Raw genomic sequence first — 24,274 nt, 5'->3', positions numbered from 1 at the left:
CATGTTAGCTTCCTTTTAACTGTATTAGATGCTCTTTTGTGAAACTGGCAATTCTTTGTTGTTATTCGTGCATTCTCACTTAAATACTACCATTCCCCGCCCTTGACAACTGATGTCATCTCTGTCATCGACTGAGGGAATCCCATATTTAAAGGGATAGTTCACCCAAAAATGAAATTTTCTCTTCATTTACTCACTTTCATGCCATCCCAGATGTGTATGACTTTATTTCTTCTGCAGAACATGTTTTGTAGGTCCTTTCAATGCAAGTCAATGGTGACCAGACCTGTCAAACTCCAACAATCACATAAAGGCAGCATAAAAGTAATCCATACAACTCTAGTGGTTTAATATATGTCTTCTGTAGCGATGCTATCACTTTGGGTGAGAAACAGATCAATATTTCAATCCTTTTTTTACTATAAATCTCCACTTTCAATTTTACTTTCAAAATGTGAAAGAATGTGAAAGTGAAAGTGGAGATTTATAGTAAAAAAGGACTTAAAGGATTAGTTTACTCAAAAATTATAATTCTCTCATCATTTACTCACCTTTAAGCCATCCCAGATGTGTATGACTTTCCTTCCTCAGCAGAACCAAAATTAAGATTTTTATAAGCTCATTTCAGCTCTGTATGTCCATCCAATGAAAGCAAATGGGTGACATGACACTGCTGGCTGTTTGACGGTCCAAAAGTCATATTAAGGCAGCATAAAAGTAATCCAAACAACTCCAGTCAATCAATGAATGTCTTCTGAAGCAAATCGATAGGTTCACCCGTACGAATCAAATCGATAATTTAAACTTTATTAACTTTTAAAAACGCTTCCTGCTACCAGTCGACCCATCACGGAGTTGTCATGTGACGTAAGCGTATCTTCATATTTAAGGTCCTACTGCATATGGGTAAATCTCAGAGATATGGGGCTCTCAGTGTGGCTCCATGCATAAATCCAAATGTGGGTCAAAAGGTATGAAGCTATTTTTTCTTGTCCAACAAAACAAAGGTTAGAAGTACATAATAATTGTGAAACTAGAAATGTACCTTTATTTATTAACATAAAACAATAATGTCCAAGAGTCCAAAAATACACTATTATTAAGAATATGTGACACATGTAGCTCTTCAATTTGTGCAATACAGATACTGTATCTAGTTTTTAGGATTTCAGAAATGAATGCACATTTTCTGTACACATAAAATACTAGAATGGCATACTCCATCTGCCAAAGTGTGCAGTATACAACCAGAGCACACTGTGTGGTTGTATCCCACAATGCAATACACTTGACTTAAAGCAATATCAGCCATGATATTTTTAACATCTTTTTCTTGACTTATTATTTGATCGGACTGCAACGTGTTAAGACATTTTTACAAAAAATATAAAATAATAATAATAATTAAAAATGCAAAATAACAGTAGTTATTCAAATAAATTAACTGCAGAAATTACACACTTCACCTTTAATGGCCTCTGTGGGTTTCTAAAAGTAATATTGCATTTGTCTGTTTAGGGTTCTGAAGTTTTCATATATTTTACACATGAATGTCTTTCAGTATCTTTTGTTTTTCTTTTAGGTATGACCTTGACTCCAAGAGTGAAAACCTGTCAAAACACGTAAGTGTTTCCCTGGAAAAGTACAAATAATGGACATCGCACTGTGTATGTGCAGACTAATCTCATGAGAAATTACCAACAGGAAGTTGAATGTTTTGTCTGCAAAAATTGTGGTGTATGCTTTTCAAGTGGCTGAAACTGGAACTACAGTTCTGATGGACTGTGCAAGCGCAAGAACTTACTTCAAGGTTTAGTTCACCCAAAAATGAAAGTTCTCTCATCTTTTCTCACCCTCATGCCATCCCAGATGTGTATGACTTTATTTATTTTGCTGAACACAAACAAATATTTTAAGAAAAATATCTCTGCTAACTTTGAAGGTCCAAAAAGCATATAAAGGCAGCATAAAGGTAATCCATAAGACTCCAGTGGTTAAAGCCATGTTTTCAGAAGTGATATGAAAGGTGTGGGTGAGAAACAGATCAATATTTAAGTCCTTTTTTACTATCAGTTCTCCTCCCTGCCCAGTAGGAGGCAATATGCACAAAGATGTGTATAGTGTAAAACAAGAATGTGAAAGTGGAGATTTATGTAAAAAAGGACTTAAATATTGATCTGTTAATTTATTTGTTTGTGTTCAGCAGAAGACAGAAAGTCATACACATTTGGGATGTCATGAGGGAGAGTAAATGATGAGATAATTTAAATTTTCGGCTGAACTATCCCTTTCATTGAATGGATGTGACGCGAAAGGCACAGCGTTTCCGATTTTCTAAAACTTTGATTAGTAATTGCATTAATATACTCCTAATCCAAACCCTAAACCTAAAGGCCAAAGTATTCTTTGGTTTTATGCGTGCTGCTACGCCTCGTGCACAGTGTGCGTGATGAAAATTTCATCATCAGTGTATGAATGGACTGTCCACAAATCAGCACTATTTCACTTACTTTTTTGCAAATGCAGTATCTAGGAAGTGATGTCAAAGGCACAGCACAAGCGATTTTTGAGGCGTGAACATTTGTCACATGGTGGGGCTTGTCTGGAATTCAGCACATTGGGTCCAAATTTAGGTGGCAAAACATTCGGAACTAACACACCAATTTCTGCTTTGATCATGTTTGTATGTGTGTGTGTGAATGTGTGTGCTTAAAGAGATGTGTGTTTTGCTGTAAGGTTTTTCTAGAGCAGTCAGTGCTCATTTGACCCTCATGATGGGGGGTTGTATTGTGATTTATCCCAGCGCTTTGTGGGGTCAGAACAACAGATCACTCTGGGGGATTGATGTTGGATGCTGTATATAGAGATTCAGTTCAGCTTCTTCAATTCCCTTCTGCCCATCAGCAAAACATCTCTGCTAAACCTGAATACTACTGACAGTTCCAGAGCAGTGCTACTGTACTTTTACTAGCTAACTAAATGTAGCAATGCCATGATCTTAATTATATTTTTCAGTAGCATGACAGTGCCACATTGTATTGGGTGTGTGGCTTTACAGCCAAGTGAACTGAGGTAATGATCAAACACGCTTTACTAAACGGTCCTCTAAATTGTCTCAATTATAGCATTGGGAAGTCTCATTCGTTTGAAGGAATTGGCCTGTTGTGTAAATGAATAAGGCTTAAGTACAACCAAAACAATTGTCTAAATCATTTGAGAAAATAAAAATAAAAATCATGCATCATTAAATTGCTGAAATGCAACAATTTATATAAGAATGTCTCTTTAATTCTCTATAATGCTGAAGTCTACGTCTAATAAAATTCCTTCACATGCATGATATGTTATTGCACATTAACATATACATTAACAACAAAATATTCATCCATGCAGAATAATGCTGTGGGTAGAATAGAATCTTGGGAAATCACAGTGGTGTGTGATGTTTAATACAGTAAGAGCATGTTAATGTGGCATTTGTTGGAGAGAATGTTGATCAAGTATTGTCCCACTTCAGCACAAATGCAGCTTCACAACAATTACAAACATCTTATTGTTTCTGTCACAAGCTTAACACCATGAAACAGCATCCACAATACATTTAACTTCCATAAAGTGACTGTATTTCCAGGTGAAAAAGAGAATTTAGTGGTAAATAATGTATTTCCCCAGATGATATTTGCAGTCTAATCTTATGAAAATTATGTGACTGTATTACAAACCAAGTTTGAGACCAACATAAGAAGCTGTCAAAGTTGAAAACAAAATGGCCACAATGGCCATGGTAAAAAAAAAAAAAAAAAAAAACTGTTTAATTTACAGTGTAAATAAAAGAAACTCTGCATTAGAAATAAGGACAGGTGAGCTGATTAATTAAACTATCAATTAACTAACAAGTCAAGAAAGTTTACCATCTCCTGATGAAAAAAACAAACACAGAAATAATCTTCCGGGTCAGCTTTGCCTACTCTGTCTTTTCTATTAGTTAAAACTGATTACAATAGACAAACTCACCATCTTTTTAAAATAAAACAAATCATAAAACAACATCATACAAAACACATGAGCAGGTTTCCTATGCAGCAGCCAGCCATGAAGTGCAGCCAGCGCCTCTTATATAGGCAAGACTCCAGGTGTAGCTTGTTAGAGTCTCCACCCACATCTGACTGGCATCCTCACACAGGAAAAACTAAAGCAAGAGCACGTAGCAATATTTTTTGTTGTTTTTTTTTTTTAACAAAAGGACAGACAAAAATAAATTTTTCTACTGATATTGAATTCAGCTGTAATTGCAGCGGGAGCATGAATAACAGTAGTTTCAGTTGAGCTAAAGGCCTAACGTTCTAATGCTTTTGATGGCAGGATTTGCTTCATTTCCAAAATTTCTGACATAAGAGAAGTACCCTATCAAAACCTAGTGCGGAAAATAAAATTCCTCAAAAACAACAAGTCTCTATGCCATAAACCAACCCAAAACTATAGCCAAACAAAAGGGACTTCCAAAAAGACATTCAAGAAGGGTTTAAGAAGAACCACCACTCAAAACTGCCACATGTCAATAATCAAAATGCAGCTGATACAAAGCATGCTATGGGAAACAAAGTAGCAATGCATGCCAAAGCCAGAAACACAAGCATGCTACAAACAACAAAGTAGCAATGCTGGACAATGGCAGAAACGAAGAATGCCACGGAACACAAGTAACCATGCAGGCCAGTGGCTGAAACGATGCATGCTACAGAAAACAAAGTAGCGATACAAACACAGCCAAACAAATTTGGGTCACTCCCGGACAAGCCCCCAATTTTGTTACGACCCAAGTTTGAGACCAATATAAGAAGCCATCAAAGTTGAAAACAAAATGGTCACAATGGTCATTGTAAAAAAAAATAAAAAAAAAGACTTTAATTTACAATGTAAATAAAGACAACATTAAATAAAAACATGCTAAACAAGGACAGGTGAGCTGACTAAATTAAACTATCAATTAACTAGAGAGCCATGAAAGCTAACTATCTCCTGATGAAAAGAACAAACACAGAAATAAATCTTCTGGGCCAGCTTATTTGCCTACTCTGTCTATTGTAACAAACTCACCATTCTTTTAAAATAAAGGAAACGAAATCAAGAAACATCATCAAACAAACACAGGAGCAGGTTTCCTGAGCCAGCCATGAAGTGCAGCCAGCACCTCTTATATAGGCAAGACTCCAGGTGTAGCTGGTTAGAGTCTCCACCCACATCTGATTGGCAGCCTCACACAGGAAAAAACTAAAGCAAGAGCAGGGGCACGTAATAATGTTTTTGCAAAATGATATTATGTGGTTCATTGTGCGTATCGCTGCAGTTCTGAGCTGAAATGTCCACTGTGTGGCACTAAAAGTAAATGTTCATTGGGTACATTTTACCCAAACAGATGAGGTTTTTAAGGTTAATACTCTTTCGAGTTTTACTTCAACAAAACCTACTTCCCTACCCTAAACCTAAACCTAACCAATAGTGTCATTTTGTGTGTGCTCTTCAGGACTCGTGCTTCACATCGCAAGTGCAACACTCCATCAGTTGAGCTACCGCACATATTGTCTTTTAAGTGTACTTAGATATCATATTTTAGATATGATATTTTGCTCCTGAAAGCTGAACAAAAAATAAATTTACACTAATAAATGTGTTTAAATATATGTAAATATAAGGTTGATTATTTGTTGATAACATTGTGTATATGTTTACAGGACTTCCTGGGTCAGATATACTGTACTCTAGGAGAAGTGGTGAGCTCGCTGGGTAGTCGTATGGAAAGACCACTCATGTAAGTCCTGCTTTCACTGAATGATATCTGCTCAAGTCAGATTCACACATCTCTGAAACACATCACATGATCTTATGTGGTGAAATATGGATTTAATTCTCACCTCGCACAGCCTTTCTGTAAAGGCGTCTTTGAACACATTTATGATTGTCTATCTAAAAATACATGTATGAATTTAGTATGATCGTTTGTGTTTTTGTTTGGTGAGACATCGGCCAGTAACATGGAATGATGTTTCTATCCGCAGTTGTTATATAACCAGAGCTGCCTGCATTCATTCACTTAGTCCTTTCTGAACACTCATTTATTCATACACTGCAGTCGCAAATACATACATACATTTAACAGTCTATACAACCATAAGCTACTCATTCATGCATTATGCAGTAAGTATGAATGAATTTCATTCTTCATCATATGTGTCCATTCCTGACAAAATGTGCATTGGCACATCTCTGTGCTGACATAAACCATTGCAGGAATAATTTACAACTTTGAATCACAATCAATAAACATCAATGTTGAGGAGTAACTAACTAAACGAACATTTTTCAGTTGCGTGACAGAAGCTCAGCTGTTTTCAAAACACCATGGGGCGAACGTACTAAACAGTTGTGTGACTTTTGCGCACAGTGTTTCAGCATAAAACCATGCGTCTTCGCAACGGAATGAACTACAATCCCATGAAGCTTTGCAGATAATGTAAATGAATTTAAAATAATACAAAAGATAAAACTATTGATTTAAAGTTGTTGATTGTAAACAATATCTTTTTTTTTTGTTGTTGTTGCAAAATTTTCAGATAATGTAAATATACAAGTAGTTTGAGAGTGTAGGGAGACTGACTTGATTGCATATTCACAGTGCGTAATGGGAGTGGGTGATCTCTGCAGAGCTCTTTAGCTGCAGTTTGTTTGCCACGACTCTGATTAGTGGATTCATGAGAAGTGTAGTTCTTCACCAGGAATTCCCTTATTAAACACATTTAAAAAAAAAAATCAGATTAAATAACATGGACTAGTGGCTTCAACAGAAGCATATACCATTGATTAAGAACCTTGGTATGTCTGTCTTTAAAGATTTATAAAGTATTGTAAAAAGAAATTATCCCCCTATGGAGAAAATGAATGGGATTTTTACCTCTGGAATCAGACTGTTGTGCTCTATAACCTGAGCAGCCTGGCTCATGTATATTAATTAGGTAATTAAATGTTCTGTGAAAAGGTAGGTAAGTGGGGCTAGCCATAATAATTACCACTTACAGCTTGCACATTTGTTTAAACATTTTAGTTATTAATGGCAAATGAGCAAATGCTCTAAAATATATCATCTTTATGAAAACAGACATTGAAAAGATGTCTTAAAATAGTAGCTTGAGTAGCTTGATAAATTATGAGTAGCTTATTGCTTCAACCCAGTCTCATAGAATGAACATTACTATAAGTGTTACTTTCTACGTTTCGCTGTAGTTTCCTGGTGAAATTAACACTAGAGGCGCTGCAACAACTGTGCTTTTTTTATTCACTTTCACAAAAATCATGGGCACTATGGCTGTTTATGACTTTATAAACATGTATTTTTCACTCTGTTACTCACACACTGCTATGTTATTATATCAAAACACTTTTACTATAACACATCATTTGAAAAAATATAAATTATAACACTTGTACTGTATTACAGACCCACCTACATTTACACACTTATTTCAACATGATTAGCTTCCACTGTAGCTCACCTGTTAGAGTGTTGGCCGACTCAGAGACTGAGTTTTGAGCCCAACCAAGGATGCTCAAAACGAAAGTGAAGCATAAGTGACATGTAAGCGAAATGATGTGGTTGCTTCAGTAGATGTGCTTTTAATGTCGAATTTGCCTTTAAAACATTATCGGTTACATTTAGGTGTTGGTTGCGGTCGTTATCTCTCAACTTCGGATGGTCATGTTCGCTGTCTTTCATGTCTGGGCGCGACCCACATGGAGGCAGCGTTTGTGGATGGTTCATGTTCTCATTGCGAGAACATGACCATGGCAATGTTGCAGTCGCGGCTTGCTTTCGTAAGAAAGCAATCAACCCCAGCGGCTCCCCTCTGCGGTCCTTCTACCTACAGGTATGAGGCCAGCGTGGCTAGCACTGGGGGCGATTTGGGGACCCCAATGGGATCGTCTCTGCTGGATATCCCCCCGCAGACCTCCCATTCCCCAGCATGCTCGTCTGCCCCAATCGGGCTTCCGGATGAGTTCGCCGGCTTGTCTAACAGCGAGTCTGGCTTCTTGTTCAGAGCCCGCGAAGATGATGAGCTCTCGAGCGCAGCATCGGAGTGCGGGCTTGTCCAGTCGGACGCAGAAGCCTCAGCTGCGCTAACCCCCTCGGGGACGATTGCCCAGTCACAGGCCGATGCCGACATGCTTTCCCGGGTGGCCATGAGCATCGGGTTAGAGTGGAACCCTCCGCTCTACCCTGAACCCTCGCGGCTTGATAATTGGTTCCTGGGCTCACGGCGCCGCTCAAAGTAGCCACGACCTGCTCCAGTGCCATTCTTCCTGGAAGTGCACGAGGAGCTGACGAAATCATGGGAGGCACCTTTTACTGCCTGGCCCCGATTCCGCAGTTCCCCCGCTCTCACTGCCCTTGATGGCGGGGCGGCCAAGGGTAAGGCGCTCGCGGTGCACCTATGCCCGCAGAGTGCGCCACCTTAGTGGCACGCCCTAAGCTCCCATCCAAGCCCTGTAGGCTCACGTCGTCCCTGATGGCTAAAGCCTATAGCGCTGCTGGACAAGCTGCCTCTGCCCTGCACGCCATGGCTCTCCTGCAGGTCCACCAAGCCAAGGCGTTGATAGAACTGCACGAGGGTAGTTCCACCCCAGATTTGATGCAGGAACTGCGCTCGGCGACCGACCTCGCTCTCCAAGCGACAAAGGTCACAGTGCAGCCTGCCCCTTCGGCCCGGCCCCGGCGTGGAGCCCACCGCAAGAAGCAGACGCCACCCGTCTCACAGCCGGCGCCTAAGAACCCACGGAGGTCATCAAAGCGCCCCTGAGACGGGCAACCCAGAGACGAAGGAACCCGCTCACCTGGAGCTGGTAAAAAGGCCACTCCATCCCCCAGTGGAGGGCCGGGCGGGAAATCTTTTGTTGCCTTTTTGTTTGATTTCGCTGCATGCCCAAGTGGCTGTGGTACCCAACAGTTCAGCAAAAGAGTGGCTTCCTTCCTCCCTGGGTCACATACCCGGTGTGCATTGTCGTCACCACGACTACCATCCATGGGTTTATTTTTGCAGGATTAGCGCTCCAGTGGTGGTCTTTCCGCCCCTGAGCACACAGCTGCAGCACACAGCCACCCCCGATGTGGCAGTCTCCACGGGTTACGAGGACAGGCATCTTCCTCCCCCGTCCCAGGCTGTTTCGGGGGTGGTCACAAGGAGCCAGGTAAGTGCTTCGATGTCCCTAGACTCAGCATGGCCACGACGTGGTGTGGCACCACGAGCTCCACCCTGCCACGAGGCCCCACCTGCCGGTACGTCCGACGACGTTGTCCCTTGGTCCCCCTTGCGCGGAACTTGGACACGTGGCTTGCGCTTTCCAATTCGTTGCGATGGCTGATCCGGACCGTCCAACTCGGCTACGCGATTCAGTTCGCCAGGCTGTATTCAGCGGTATTCACTTCACCTTGGTCAAGAGCGAAAACGCTGCTACCTTGCGTGTGGAGATCGCTACCCTCCTAAGGAAGGGCGCGATAGAACCTGTCCCTCCAGCCGAGATGAAGAAGGGGTTTTACAGCCCCGTAATTCATCGTACCGAAAAAAGGCGGTGGGTTGTGGCCAATCTTGGACCTGCGAGCACTGAACCGGGCCTTACACAGACTCCCGTTCAAGATGCTGACGCAAAAACACATTCTGGCGAACGTCCGGCATCAAGATTGGGTTCGCGGCGATAGACCTGAAGGATGTGTACTTCCACGTCTTGATCCTTCCTCGACACAGACCCTTCCTGTGGTTTGCATTCAAGGGTCAGGCATATCAGTACAAAGTCCTCTCTTTCAGCCTGTCCCTGTCTCCTCGTGTCTTCACGAAGGTCGCAGAGGCTGCCCTTGCCCCGTTAAGGGAGGTGGGTATTTGCATTCTCAACTATCTCGACGACTGGCTAATCCTAGTTCACTCTCGAGACATGTTGTGCGCACACAGGGGCCTGGCGCTCTCACACCTCAGCCAACTAGGGCTTCGGGTCAACTGGGAAAAGAGCAAGCTCCTCCTGGTTCAGAGCCTCTCTTTTCTCGGTTTGGAGTTGGACTCAGTCTCCTTGATGTCGCCTTACGAACGAGCGCACCCAGTCGGTGCTGGCCTGTTCGAAGGCGTTCAAACAGAAAACAGCGATTCCACTGAAACTTTTTCAGAGGCTCCTGGGGCATATGGCATCCTCGGCGGTGGCCACCCCACTCGGGTTGATGCATATGAGGCCGCTTCAGCACTGGTTCCAAACTCGAGTCCCGAGACGGTCATGGGCAGGTGTTCCTCTAGAACTGGTCTCCAGGCGTGTCAAGGTCACGACAGATGCCTCCAAAACGGGGCACTGTTTGCAATGGGCACGCAGCCGCCGGCCCGTGGTCGGGCCCGCGACCGCATTGGCACATCAACTGCCTCGAGTTGTTGGCAATTCTGCTCACCCTGCGGAGGTTTCAGCCATTGATCCAGGGCATCAACTGCCTCGAGTTGTTGGCAATTCTGCTCACCCTGCGGAGGTTTCAGCCATTGATCCGACGTGTTAGTTCGGACAGACAACATGGCAACAGTAGCATATGTCAACTGCCAAGGCGGTCTGCGCTCTCGTTGTATGTCACAACTCGCCCGCCGTCTCCTCCTCTGGAGTCAGCAGCACTTCAAGTTGCTGCGAGCCACTCACATCCCGGGCAACCTCAACACTACAGCGGATGCACTGTCACGGCAGGTTACCCTCAGGGGAGAGTGGAGACTCCACCCTCAGGTGGTCCAGCTGATTTGGAGTCAATTCGGACGGGCACAGGTGGACCTGTTCGCCTCCCAAGAATCCTCCCACTGCCCGCTCTGGTACGCCCTCACCGAGGCTCCCCTCGGCATAGACGCGCTGGCACACAGCTGGCCCCCTGGCCTACGCAAATATGCATTTCCCCCAGTGAGCCTACTTGCACAGACCCTGTGCAAGGTCAGGGAGGACGAGGAGCAGGTCGTCCTGGTAGCACCCTACTGGCCCACCCAGATGTGGTTCTCGGACTTCATGCTCCTCGCGACAGCACCCCCCCCCCCGGCAAATTCCCCTGAGGGAGGACCTTCTTTCTCAGGGACGGGGCACACTCTGGCACCTGCGACCAGACCTCTAGAATCTCCATGTCTGGCCCCTGGACGGGACGTGGAAGACCTAAGCGGTGGTAGACATGATCACTCAGGCTAGGGCCCTGTATGCCTTTAAGTGGTGACTGTTCGCTAAGTGGTGTTCTTCCCGACGGGAAGACCCCAGAGATGCACAGTCAGATCAGTGCTTTCCTTTCTGCAGGAGAGGTTGGAAGGGAGGCTGTCCCCTTCCACCTTGAAGGTGTACGTTGCTGCCATAGCACCACACCACGACGCAGTCGACGGTAAGTCCTTAGGGAAGCACGACCTGATCATCAGGTTCCTAAGAGGCGCCAGGAGGTTGAATCCCTCCAGACCACGCCTCGTCACCTCATGGGACCTCTCTGTAGTTCTTCAGGGTCTACAAAGAGCCCCCTTTGAGCCTTTGCAGTCAGCCGAGCTTAAGGCACTTTCCTTGAAGACTGCCCTCCTGACTACACTCACTTCCATCAAGAGGATAGGAGACCTGCAAGCGTTCTCTGTCAGCGAAACGTGCCTGGAGTTCGGTCCGGGTTACTCTCACGTGATCCTGAGACCCCGACCGGGCTATGTGCCCAAGGTTCCCACGACCCCTTTTAGGGACCAGGTGGTGAACCTGCAAGCGCTGCCAAAGGAGGAGGCAGACCCAGCTCTGTCGTTGCTGTGTCCAGTGCGCACTTTACGCATCTATTTGGATCGCACGCAGAGCTTTAGACTCTCTGAGCAGCTCTTTGTCTGCTTTGGTGCACAGCGGAAAGTCTCCAAGCAGAGGATCACCCATTGGCTCATTGACGCCATAACTATCTAAACATCTTAAAAAGATCAGATTTTCAAATATTCTAGATCATAAACATCTCAAAGACATTTAATGAATGTATTATTGACATCCGAGACATACTTATTGACATACAGTACATCTTATAGGCATACTGCAGATGAGCAAACAACGTAAAAAATACGTCTCCCAGATGTAAGCACATTTCAAATACATGTCTGGGTGATGTATGTTTGCTATCAGGGCAGTTTTAAAGTAGCTTTCCCAGTCTTCTCTCTCTCTCTCTCTTTCTCTTTCTCTTTTCTTGAATTAATCCCTGGTAGACGTCTGCACATTTCAGGTTCATTTAAGAGAATGCCTCATAGGGCCTCTGTACATTCAAACCAGAGTAAAGCCATGTCTCCAGTTAGCATTGATCTGCGACTGTAATCTCTATCACATTACACAGCACTACTTAGAATTGAAACAAGCACTCAAGGCAGCGCTTAAGTAAGGCAGAAGTTTGTACTCTTATAAAATCATCTTCAAAACACTTTCATCATTTATGTCTGCCAGGCACTTGCACAGGATACTGGAGTGGTGGTCCATACAATTTCAATTCAATTCTGGAGTGCTTCTTATATAAGCCTAAGGCACTCAGCGGTCTACTTCTACAAACACTCATTTATTTATGCAGCACAGTCTGAGATAAATACATTCATGTCTGTTTACCATCACAGGCTACAATCTCTTTTAAACAAAATGGACTGCGTCCATTCAAAATACATACAGTCAGGCATACTGACAGTCCTGCATTGTGGTGTTTAATATGGTGCAACTGAACATATTCTTTTGTTTGGTAAAGTCTGTTGGGATGTGTACTGGCGGTAAGGTGGGCTGGATGAAATGGTGGTTGTCAAAAACAATATAGTTTAAGATGTCAGAGTTTCTCATATGCAGTAAGACACATTGTTTCTTCTGTTTATAGAGGCATTCCTGGGAAGAACTGTGGGACCATTATTATGAAAGCTGAAGAACTCGGAAATTGCAGGGTACATCATCTGACTCTAAATCTCTCGTCTCATCTTGTCTCTTTTCATCTCATCTCATTTGGTTTCTTATTGTTTCTTCTCTTTTCATTTTGTCTTCAAGGTGCAATATGTAACATTTTTAATGTAATATTCGCCTTTTTTTTTTTTGCCAATGTGTGAACGGCTTGTAACGCATCTTAAAAAATGAGCCCTTCCTGGACTTCTTAGGTTGCCAATTAAAGCCTGTAGACTGATTTTCATGCAAAGGGAGCGGGTCGCTTTTGTAGGGAAAATCCAAAGGATAATTTATTATTATAAAACAATAGCGCATCGATATATCAAAATGACAGTTGTGATGGAATCACATCAATACTGAATTGTGTCAACATATTTATAATGTACAGTCTATTTTATAATATCATCCACCAAATTTAGCTAACAGCTATTGATAAAGGTAGCTAGCTAGCTAACGTTGACATAGGCTATTGTATACTGTAAATGCAGTCAATGTATCATGCAAAGCAAAGTGATTACTTCAAACTACAGTCTCGCATAGTCAGACCTATATCCACACTTTGTTTTAGCCCTGTTCCAGCACTGGAGAGTCAAATATAATATACAGTCTCAAAGTTTGTAGTAAAACAGTCATAACTGTGCCATTTTAATTATGCTACCTTATCTGTCATCATGATGCCAGTGAATCACATTCAGTCTCTTTGTTTTGGTCATGCTCGCTTGCGTCCCTATTGAGTGTGTGCGTGCGATCACGAGCAACAGGCTGCAGTTCACTTAATGGCCACAGGTGTCATTAATTACAAGGGTTTCTGAATCTTACATACTGCACCTATAATTTACCTCGTTTCTTTTCTTCTTGTCACTTCTCGTTTATTTTTTTCTTGTCTCTACACTTTTCATTTTATCTCATCTCATCTCGTCTCATCTCTTCTCGGTTAGTTTTCTCCTTATCTAGTTTCTTCTCTTCTCATTTCGTCTCATCTTGTCATTTTGTAGTTTTTTCCTCTGATCTCTTTTTATTTTGTCTCTTTTTGCCTTGTTCTCATCTCTTCTCGTCTCTCATTTTATTTAGTTTTCTTCTTGTCTCGTTTCTTCTCTTCTCGTCTCGTTTAGTTTTATTCTTGTCTTGTTCTCTTCTCGTTTAATTTTCTTGTTTTGTTTCTTCTCGTCTCGTTTAGTTTTATTCTTGTCTCATTTCTTCTCATCTCATTTAGTTTTCTTGTCTCGTTTCTTCTCTTCTCGTCTCGTTTAGTTTTCTTCTTGTCTCGATTCTTCTCTTCTCATCTCGTTTAGTTTTATTCTTGTCTCGTTTCTTCTCCTCTTGTCTCCTTTTCTTGTCTTGTTTCTTCTCTTCATGTCTCATTTAGTTTTATTCTTGTCTCGTTTCTTCTCATCTATTCTCTTCTCATTTAGTTTTTGTGACGAGGAGAGGGATAAATGCAGCCTGATGCGGCAGTTCGGGAGAGAGTGTGACACACAGCAGCTGTAGTCATGGCCCGGCCCTGCCCTCCTCCTTGTCACAGTTTTCTTGTCTTGTTTCTCCTCTTCTCATTTAGTTTTCTTCTGGTCTCGTTTCTTCTCTTCTCGTTTAGTTTTCTTGTCTCGTTTCTTCTCTTGTCTCATTTAGTTTTCTTGTGTTGTTTCTTCTCTTCTCATCTTGTTTAGTTTTCTCTTTTCTCATCTTATCTCATCTCTCTTTTCATTTTGTCTCTTGTCTCTTTTCATCTCTTTTGTCTTTTCTCATTTTTACTTTATTTGTTTTGTCTCTTCTCATCTCTTCTCATCTTGCTTAGTTTTCTTGTCACTTTCTTTGTTTCATCTTATCTCATCTCTCTTCATTTTGTCTGTTCTTGTCTTTTTTAATTTTCTCTTTTTGCCTAATTCCTTCTCTTCTTGTCTTGTTACGTTGAGTTTTTTTTTTGTCTTTACTTCTCTTCTCATTTCATCTTATTGCTCTTTTCATTTTGTCTCTTGTATCATGTGTGCTCTTCTTGTCTTGTCACAGCTCATCTCTCTTTTTATGTTATCTTTTCTTGTCTCATCCCATCTCTCTTTCCATTTTGTATCTTGTCTTGTTTCTTCTCTTCTTGTCTTGTCTCACATTATCTCTCTTTGCATATTGTCTCTTCTTGTCTTGTCTCAAATCTCTTTTCACATTTAGTCTCTTCTTGTCTTATTTCTTCTCTTTTTGCCTCTTCTTGTCTTGTCTGTTTTCTTATATTTTTTGTATTTTGTCTTTTGACTTGTTTCTTCTCGCCTGTTCTCTTGTCTTCTATTTTTTTAGGTATCTTGTTTTGCCTTGTGTTGTCTCATCTTGTTGTGTCTCCTCTCGTCTCATCTAATTTAGTCTCTTCTTGTCTCATTTCATTTTGTTTTTTCTTCTTGTTTTTTCTCTTATATTCTCTTCTTTCTCGTCATCTTGTCTAGTCTCTTCTCTTCTTTTCTTTTCTCTTCTCATATTTTTTTCTTGCCTTTCTCATCTATCCCTTCTGTTTTTGTCTCTTCTGTTTTTCTCTTCTTGTCTCTTCTCTTTGTTAATGTTTACTGTACAGCATCCTATGTTCTGTGCCTATGTGCTTATTTTATAAAAGTTGCACCATATGTTCAATGCACACAATCACAGATAACCGAGTGCTGTGGACACTGTGCCACACTTATTATTTTTATTTATTTATTTTCTTGATTAGGAGTCAGTATTGATGCAGTTTTGTGGCAACAAACTGGACAAGAAAGATTTCTTTGGGAAGTCAGACCCTTTCCTGGTCTTTTACCGTAGCAATCAAGATGGAACGTAAGTTTTTTTTCATGTTTTTCCCCATTTTCCACAATTTCTCATTTCAGTAGAAAATGTAATCCTTAAGTAGAGGTGAAGGTAAACAGATCTGGCTCGCTGTCCATAATGGAGGGCTTGAGACTTTCCGAGTGTGAGGCTGGCGCAGAATATAAATGCGAAGGTCAGCATTCGACAACACGTGTGGGGGGGAGCCCCCATCACGGAACTCAATTTATGTCATGGGAAGACCCTGTCTGAATTTGCATGGCTGATCTCCCAACTCAATTTGTAATGCAGAGCCTGTGATGTATTTACACATGAAAGCTCATAATGGTCCAAATGAGGGAGACTCTTCCCCATGGTCGCCCAAGAGCCCGGACAGCAGGTGCCCTCACAAAGAACTGCCCCTTATAGTCTTCAGGGGAGAAGAGCTGATCGACCTGATTGACATGCTTCAGTGAGAGATTAAAGTAGTCTGGTACAACTGGACTATTCGAATATCAACTATCCGTCATAAGGGTAATGGTTTTATTATAAATATTTGGGTGTGCTCAGGGCCAATTCTGTGTTGCTGTGTGTTCAGCTCCCATACCCATCTTAACCACTGGGGGTGAAATTTAGTGCCATCTACTTAATAAATCTGATATGTTTTTAAAGAGATCCGACTCACCTGACTGATTTTACAAATGTTAGTATCTGTGATTAACCAATTAAGAGAGCTGGATAAGACATTGTGTGGCCTTTGCCTTGGTAATGATGCAGAAAGTAGCTGGAGTAGAGGTTACTTACTTATGTTAAAAGAATACAGGGAGTGTGCTATGAAACACCTGTGGAGTAAGTTGTAGAAAAATCTACATACACACCTGTAAAAGGAACATAAAGACATCTCCCGACAACTGCAATGCAGTGGTGAAGCACTCATGAGCCGCTTTTCCACTATCTGGCCAGTGCGAGCCAGGGCTATCAACTAGCCAGCCGAGACCAAAATCGATCTGCATTCCCACCATAGGGCCAATAACCCCACAGTGTTGCCCTAAAACCCACCCTTAATACGCCGCCCTGGTGCCAAAGTCACACACCTCGCCCATTTCACAAGCAAGAGGTAAACTCAAGCTGAGTTGTCATGTTATCTAGAAAATCAAGTTTATATCGTTTGTAAACATTAGCTAACTAGCAAGATAAGTTTGTGTTGACAACTCACCAGCTGTAACTGCCATTGTCTCCTGAGTGGTCTCTCCACTAACAGCAGCTTCACCACTTTGTCCATGGTGTGTTTTAACAGATTTGTACTGTTCCTGCTTTTTTTTTTTCATGAACCTGTACCTTTGAGCGCTGGATACACAAAAAGTTTGGCGAAACTCCGCCTTTGACATTGACCCTGCGTCAATCCACAGTTGGCCTTGTTTGGCCCAAGGGTAATCGGCAGGCCAAAGGCCATTGGCCGTTGGCCCCGGGTAAGCCCAGAGGGGGCATGATGAAGCCCCGGAAGTGAGAGTGGGAACGCAACTAGCCCTGGCACTCACTAGCATGCCCTCATTTGGCCTGACAGTGGAAACGCGGCTAATGATATCTATAAAAGAAACATGCCAACATTCTGCTAAGAAGTGTAAACAATACCTGTTGATATGCCTGTAGGGGGCAAAAGGTGCCTGCAAATGTCTGAAGAGAAAACAGAATACTGTGGAAGGAATGGTAGACATATGCAAACATGTCTATAGGGGAACAATTATGATGCCTGGCATCTCCAGGCTCCTTTGGGAGGTAATAATAGCATTTTGTCAAGACATCTATAGAGAAAGCAGAAAAGAAACATGCATACAATCCTGTAAAAACAATGGAAGTAACTCTTATAGAGACCCACTGAAGGTAATATTGTTGATACCATTTCTCTGCAGGCATTTATGTAGAGAAAGCAAATTAGACACGTTAAGATGCACCTTAAACACTGAAACACTAGTAAAATCACAAATCCGTGAAAAAAGTGACAACTATAGGGACTATGAACCATAGAATCCTGCGGGGCATGGCAGCTGGAGAGGGTGCTGCTTTTGCACTGGTAGAGAGAAAAACCTTGTACTGTTTATGCTTATTTGTGGGGTAAAGCATATGGCCAAAGCTTCAGGGACCTATGAATAGAAAAGAGAAGAAACAAAACATACAGCACTATCTGACAAAAAGGATGGCACAGCCACCATAGCAACAACTGGGTCAAAATAGTATGAGAGGTAAAGTTTTGTATAATTAGTTTAGAAATATTTTTCTCTTGTCATCTTAAACTTGTAAAGCTGGGACAGAAAAGTTCAGCAAGCAAAAATTATGTTCTTGGGTTAAATCTCTGGATCATCTGAGTTACAATCCTACACATGCATAAACAAAATACACTCTCTGAGCACTTTATTAGGAACACCTCTACACCTACTTATTAATGTGATTATCTAATCAGCCAATCGTGTGGCAGCAGTGCAATGCATAAAATCATACAGATATGGGTTAGGAGCTTCAGTTAATGTTCACATCAACCACCAGAATGGGGAAAACACTTTATCTCAGTGATTCAAATCAAATCAATTTTATTGTCACACAACCATATACACAAGTGCAATAGTGTGTGAAATTCTTGGGTGCAGTTCCGAGCAACATAGTAGTCCTGACAGTGATGAGACATATACCAATTTACAATAAACATCAGATTAACACAACACAATTTAAAATCTAATATACACATATTTACACACAACACAATATACAAATAATAACATTCAATGTATAGTATACAATACACACAATATAGGATACACATTATACAATAAAAAAGTATATATAGTATATATAAAATGCACAGTAGGTTGTATTGTACTGTATTGACATTCAGGCTGTCGGTTAATAGTAAGTTGCCAGTGTGTTGTTCAGAGAGAATATAATATAATAATAATATAATTTATGACAGTCAAGTGTGAGATATAAGAGTAATAAAGTGCAGTGCTGATGTATTGATCGTGGGAGATCAAGAGTTCAAAAGTCTGATTGCTTGGGGGAAGAAGCTGTCGTGTAGTCGGCTGGTGTGGGTCCTGATGCTGCGATACCGTCTGCCTGATGGTAGCAGTGAGAACAGCCCATGGCTCGGGTGGCTGGAGTCTCTGATGATCCTCTGAGCTTTTTTCACACACCGCCTGGTATATATGTCCTGGAGGGAGGGAAGCTCACCTCCGATGATGTGTTTGGCAGTTCACACCACCCTTTGCAGGGCTTTGCGGTTGTGGGCGGTGCTATTGCCGTACCAGGCGGAGATGCAGCCAGTCAGGATGCTCTCTACAGTGCTGGTGTAGAACCATGTGAGGATGTGGCGGTTCATTCCAAATTCTTCACAACGGCTTCAGTGTGGATGGACCATGTGAGTTCCTCAGTGATGTGGACACCCAGGAACTTGAAGCTGCTGACTCTCTCCACTGGTGCTCCATTGATGGTGATGGGACTGTGTTCTCCATCTCTTCTCCTGAAGTCCACCACAAGCTCCTTTGTCTTACTGACGTTGAGGGAGTGGTTGTGCTCCTGACACCAGTGTGTCAGAGTGTGCACCTCCTCTCTGTAGGCTGTTTCATCATTGTCAGTGATCAGACCTACCACCGCCGTATCATCATCAAACTTGATGGCATTGGAGCTGTGTGTTACCACACAGTCATGTTTGTACAGAGAATACAGGAGTGGGCTGAGAACACAGCCCTGCGGGGCTCCAGTGTTGAGGGTCAGTGATGAGGAGATGTCGCTGCCCATTCTAACCACCTGGCATCTGCTTGACAGGAAGTCCAGGATCCAACTGCATAGCGTGCTGTTTAAGCTCAGAGCCTGGAGTTTCTCATCAAGCTTGGAGGGCACTATGGTGTTGAATGCTGAGCTGTAGTCTACAAACAGCATTCTCACATAAGTGTTCTTTTTTTCCAGGTGGGAGAGAGCAGTGTGTATTGTAGATGCAATGGCGTCATCAGTGGAGCAGTTGTTGCGGTAAGCAAACAGCAATGGGTCTAGTGATGGAGGCAGCACAGAGCAGATGTAATCTCTGATTAGTCTCTCAAAGCATTTGCTGATGATGGGGGTCAGAGCAACAGGACGCCAGTCATTTAAGCAAGTGATTTTGGATTGCTTTGGAACAGGCACAGTGGTGGACGTTTTAAAGCATGTGGGGACTACAGACAAAGAGAGGGAAAGGTTGAAAATGTCCGTAAAAACACCAGCCAGTTGGTTCGCGCATGCTCTGATGACGCAGCCCAGAATGCCGTCTGGACCCACGGCTTTGCTGATATTCACCCGTCGGAAGGATCGGGTTACATCCGCTACAGAGACGGAGAGTGAACTAACTTCTGTAGCTTCGGCCGCGAGAGCTCTCTCCATGAGGGCGGTGTTATTTCCCTCGAAACAAGCATAAAAAGTATTTAGCTCATCCGCAAGAGAGGCAGCGGTGTTCACGGCAGAGTTTTAATTCCCTTTAAAATCTGTACTTCAGTCTTGTTCCTGTACTGACGTTTTGCTGTTCTGATTGTTGTTTTTCGGAGGGCATAACTGGCTTGTTTATGCTCCTCCGCGTTCCCGGAATTAAAAGCGGAGGTCCGCACATTAAGTGCTGCGCGAACATCGCTATTAATCCAAGGTTTCTGGTTCGGATAGATCCGTATTGTTTTGGTCGGAACTACGTCCTCTACGCACTTTCTAATGAAACACGTTACGCTATCAGCGTAAAGCTCGATGTCGTCATCAGATTGATGCCATGATTTCGGCCATGGCATGATTGTTGGTGCCAGACGGGCTGGTTTGATTATTTCTGTATCTGCTGATCTCCTGGGACTTTCACACACAACAGTCTATTTTATGCATATTAGAGTACCGCAGCATTAGCTTAGCAACATGCTAACGTCAGACTCTACTGGAATCAATTGTGAGTTGAGTCTCCTGTGCACTTCATGTGAGTAGTGCTATTTGTTTGGCCTGTGGAGTTGCTGCCAATGAAGAGTGTTCTATATCAGTCACTAACTGTATGAGATTCCATTTCAGAATGCTGGCTAGGCAGACAGCAGCTCGCTAGGTTTTGGAACAATGCCATTGTCTTTGAACCTAGTCTTGGTCTTAGATGATGTTCTTTTACTCCTAGTGATTCTTGCGCTATATGACTTCCTCTACATGGCCCCTTCTCAATAACTCTTTATAAACTCTGTTCTGGTTTCTCATCTTTGACATGTTCTTTTGGGTTCTGTTCATCAGATTCACCATCTGTCATAAGACTGAGGTGGTGAAGAACACACTGGATCCGGTGTGGCAAGCATTCAAGATCCCAGTCAGAGCGCTGTGTAATGGTGATTATGACAGGTGGGTCAAAAACAAGACCTTCAAGCTTCAAAGAGACTCATGCTGTGACTGAACACGAAGTTGACTTGGTATGTCCTGCCCCAGCTTCCTGTTTCAGTAGGAAATATGTCAACACAGTAAAGAAAACTGCATTTGTCAAGACATTTCATGGGGTCTTTAACACTTAAAGACATTCTTTGAACAATGTTTACAACCTTACAGAACTCTCTAAATCACTTTTTTCAAAATTGATAAGGCACCTGATTCAAAGAATGACCAATTTAATATCATGTTTTAATATATTTAATCTTATTTTTACAGAGCAATAAAAATCGAGGTGTATGACTGGGACAGAGATGGAGGGTAAGAAAGATGGTCATGTTCTGTACATACTGCATATAAGACACATCAAGATACTGTATAAGACTATGCATGTGTGTTTTAGTCATGACTACATCGGGGAGTTCAGCACGAGCTATAGGGAGCTGTCTAAAGGCCACTCGCAGTTCACTGTGTGGGAGGTGAGCCACTCGCATTTTACCTCATCTATTTTTCACACACACATAGTCAAACACATAAATGCCTGCCTGAAATATCACAGATTTTTCTGCAGACAACTTCATGAGTGTGTAGTTAAGGTCATAAGAAATTAGGTGATTTAGTTAAGATGGTGGCACTTTTGTGTATGGATTTTATTCACCACCCTCCCGCAGTCCAGTTTGCATACCTGCGTAAATTATTTTTCTGGACGTACTGTGACATTTCATCTTAATTTTTCATATTCTTTCCTCTATCCTGTAAGAGATAAGAGCTCTTATCAAGAGACCAATTCCACCAGCCGTGGTCCAAGAACTTTAAATAACAGCCGAGGTCTAGCACATCTTCAGTCGTGCTACCATCTCCACCAATAGCTTCTTATAATCTAGTCCTCCAGCACAAGCAATATCCATCAGCTCTCTCCAGAAGCTCTTTCCTACTGTTTAATTTTTTAGACCACTGAATTCACATAATCTCATGTGTGAAATGGCAAAAGTGTGCTTAAAATACTGCAGTGGATGCATACTGATATAATGTTTAGATCAAAATATAGTTGAGTTGGAGCCATAGCCTAGCAGTAAAATTGTAATGGTTACAGGAGGAATGTGTCACAACCATAGTGCATCGCACCATGCCGCATTTGGGGCAGCATAGCCGCAGACTGGTCAGAGTGGCCATGATGACCCCTATCCACTGTCGAAAGCACCTACAATGGGCACATGAGCATCGGAACTGGACCTTGGAGCAGTGGAAGAAGGTCGCCTAGTTCGATGAGTCCCGTTTTCATCACGTGGACGGCCGTGTACGTGTGTGCCGTTTACCTGGGGAAGTGATGGCAACAGGATGCACTGTGAGAAGATGACAAGCCGGTGGAGGGGGTGTGATGCTCTGGGCAGTGTTCTGCTGGGAAACCCTGGGTCCGGCCATTCATGTGGACGTAAATTTGACATGTGCCACCAACCTAAATATCGTTGCAGACCAGGTACACCCCTTCATGGCAATGGTATTTCCTGATGGCAGTGGCCTCTTTCAGCAGGATAATGCACCCTGCCACACTGCACACATTGTTCGGGAATGGTTTTAGGAACATGAATAGTTCAAGGTGTTGCCCTGGCCTCCAAATTCCCCAAATCACTCAATCTGATTGAGCATCTGTGGGATGTGCTGGACCAACAAGTCTGATCCACGGTGGCTCCACCTCGCAACTTACAGGACTTGAAGGATCTGCTGCTAATGTCTTGGTGCCAGATATAACAGGACACCTTCAGGGGTCTTGTAGAGTCCATGGAGGATCAACAGCATAGTAGGCAGGTGGTCATGACGTTTTGGCTCATCGGTGTATAAGCAGTTTGAGAGTATAGGGGGACTGACTCAGTTGCCTATTTCTATGGGAACAGCGACTTCTCTAGTTGCTGGATCTCTGTTCAGGATTATAGGTAGTGTGGTTCTTCACTGGAAATTTGGCAACTGAACTTGGTTTTAAAATCTCGGATCTCATGGTAGTTCTGTTTAGGAAGATCAAAACTAGGGCTGTCAATAGATAAAAAATTTTAATTGAAGATATTACGGGGGCCTGGGTAGCTCAGCGAGTATTGATACTGACTACCACCCCTGGAGTCGCAAGTTCGAATCCAGGGTGTGCTGAGTGACTCCAGCCAGGTGTCCTAAGCAACCAAATTGGCCCAGTTGCTAGAGTCACATGGGGTAACCTCCTTGTGGTTGCGATTAGTGGTTCTCGCTCTCAGTGGGGCGCGTGGTAAGTTGTGCGTGGATCGCGGAGTGTAGCATGAGCCTCCACATGCTGGGAGTCTCCGCGGTGCCATACACATCGAGCCACATGATAAGATGCGTGGATTTACTGTCTCAGAAGCGGAAACAACTGAGACTTGTCCTCCGCCACCCGGATTGAGGTGAGTAACCGCGCCACCACGAGGACCTAATAAGTAGTGGGAACTGGGCATTCCAAATTGGGAGAAAAGGGGATAAAAATTAAAAAATATATATTGAAGAAATTACATAAAATGCCCATGTATTAATTGAAATGGTCACATATATCAATATTTAACAAAATAGGCCCCCAATTAAAGATAATTCAGAACATATAGTAATCAATATTTGTTTTATAATTTTTTTTTTTTTATATCTTTACATATTTTATAATTATGCAATAATTCAGATAATTCAAAGACATTAAATTACTGAGGCACACAAGTTAAACATTGACTAGACAATACAAAAAGTGGTTTTATACGTAAATAAATTGTTTGATTTATTTCCATATCATTGAATATAAGCCTATGAACTAGTTGGGCTGTTCTAACAGGATGCATTCTTGCGTTCCATCAGTACACATGCGTCAAACATACTTTTTTTGGAGTGTCTCACTGTGGTTACATTGTGTTTCACTGATTTTTAGTACTCTAGCCATAAACAGCACAAATGGTGACATGTTATTTTTTACTTTTTATATTGCACTTATAGTTTAAATAAAATCAGTTTCTTTATGGAGAAAATGTATGTGATTATCCTTGTTATGCTTTCTTCACCACTATCCATTTTTGAGACCTGTCAACAATGTTTCAGCAACTTGTTCTGACGCTACTGATTTAATGCAGGTGCTGAATCCAAAGAAAAAGAAAAAGAAGAAGAAATATCTGAACTCTGGAACCGTGAGTGCATT

General features: G+C 42.4%; 1 protein-coding gene and 1 pseudogene across 1 annotated transcript in view; both read left to right on the top strand.

Moving 5' to 3' along the window:
* The window catches only part of LOC127436275 (kinesin-like protein KIF21A), a 292,925-nt gene that overhangs the window by 144,278 nt on the left and 124,373 nt on the right, over positions 1–24,274 (top strand). The gene's annotated exons all lie outside the window — the stretch shown is intronic.
* The window catches only part of LOC127435737 (copine-8-like), a 129,516-nt pseudogene that overhangs the window by 50,695 nt on the left and 54,547 nt on the right, over positions 1–24,274 (top strand).

This window comes from Myxocyprinus asiaticus, chromosome 46 (assembly GCF_019703515.2).
Source record: "Myxocyprinus asiaticus isolate MX2 ecotype Aquarium Trade chromosome 46, UBuf_Myxa_2, whole genome shotgun sequence".
Lineage (NCBI taxonomy): Eukaryota > Metazoa > Chordata > Actinopteri > Cypriniformes > Catostomidae > Myxocyprinus > Myxocyprinus asiaticus.
This window is presented reverse-complemented; position numbering and strand designations above follow the sequence as displayed.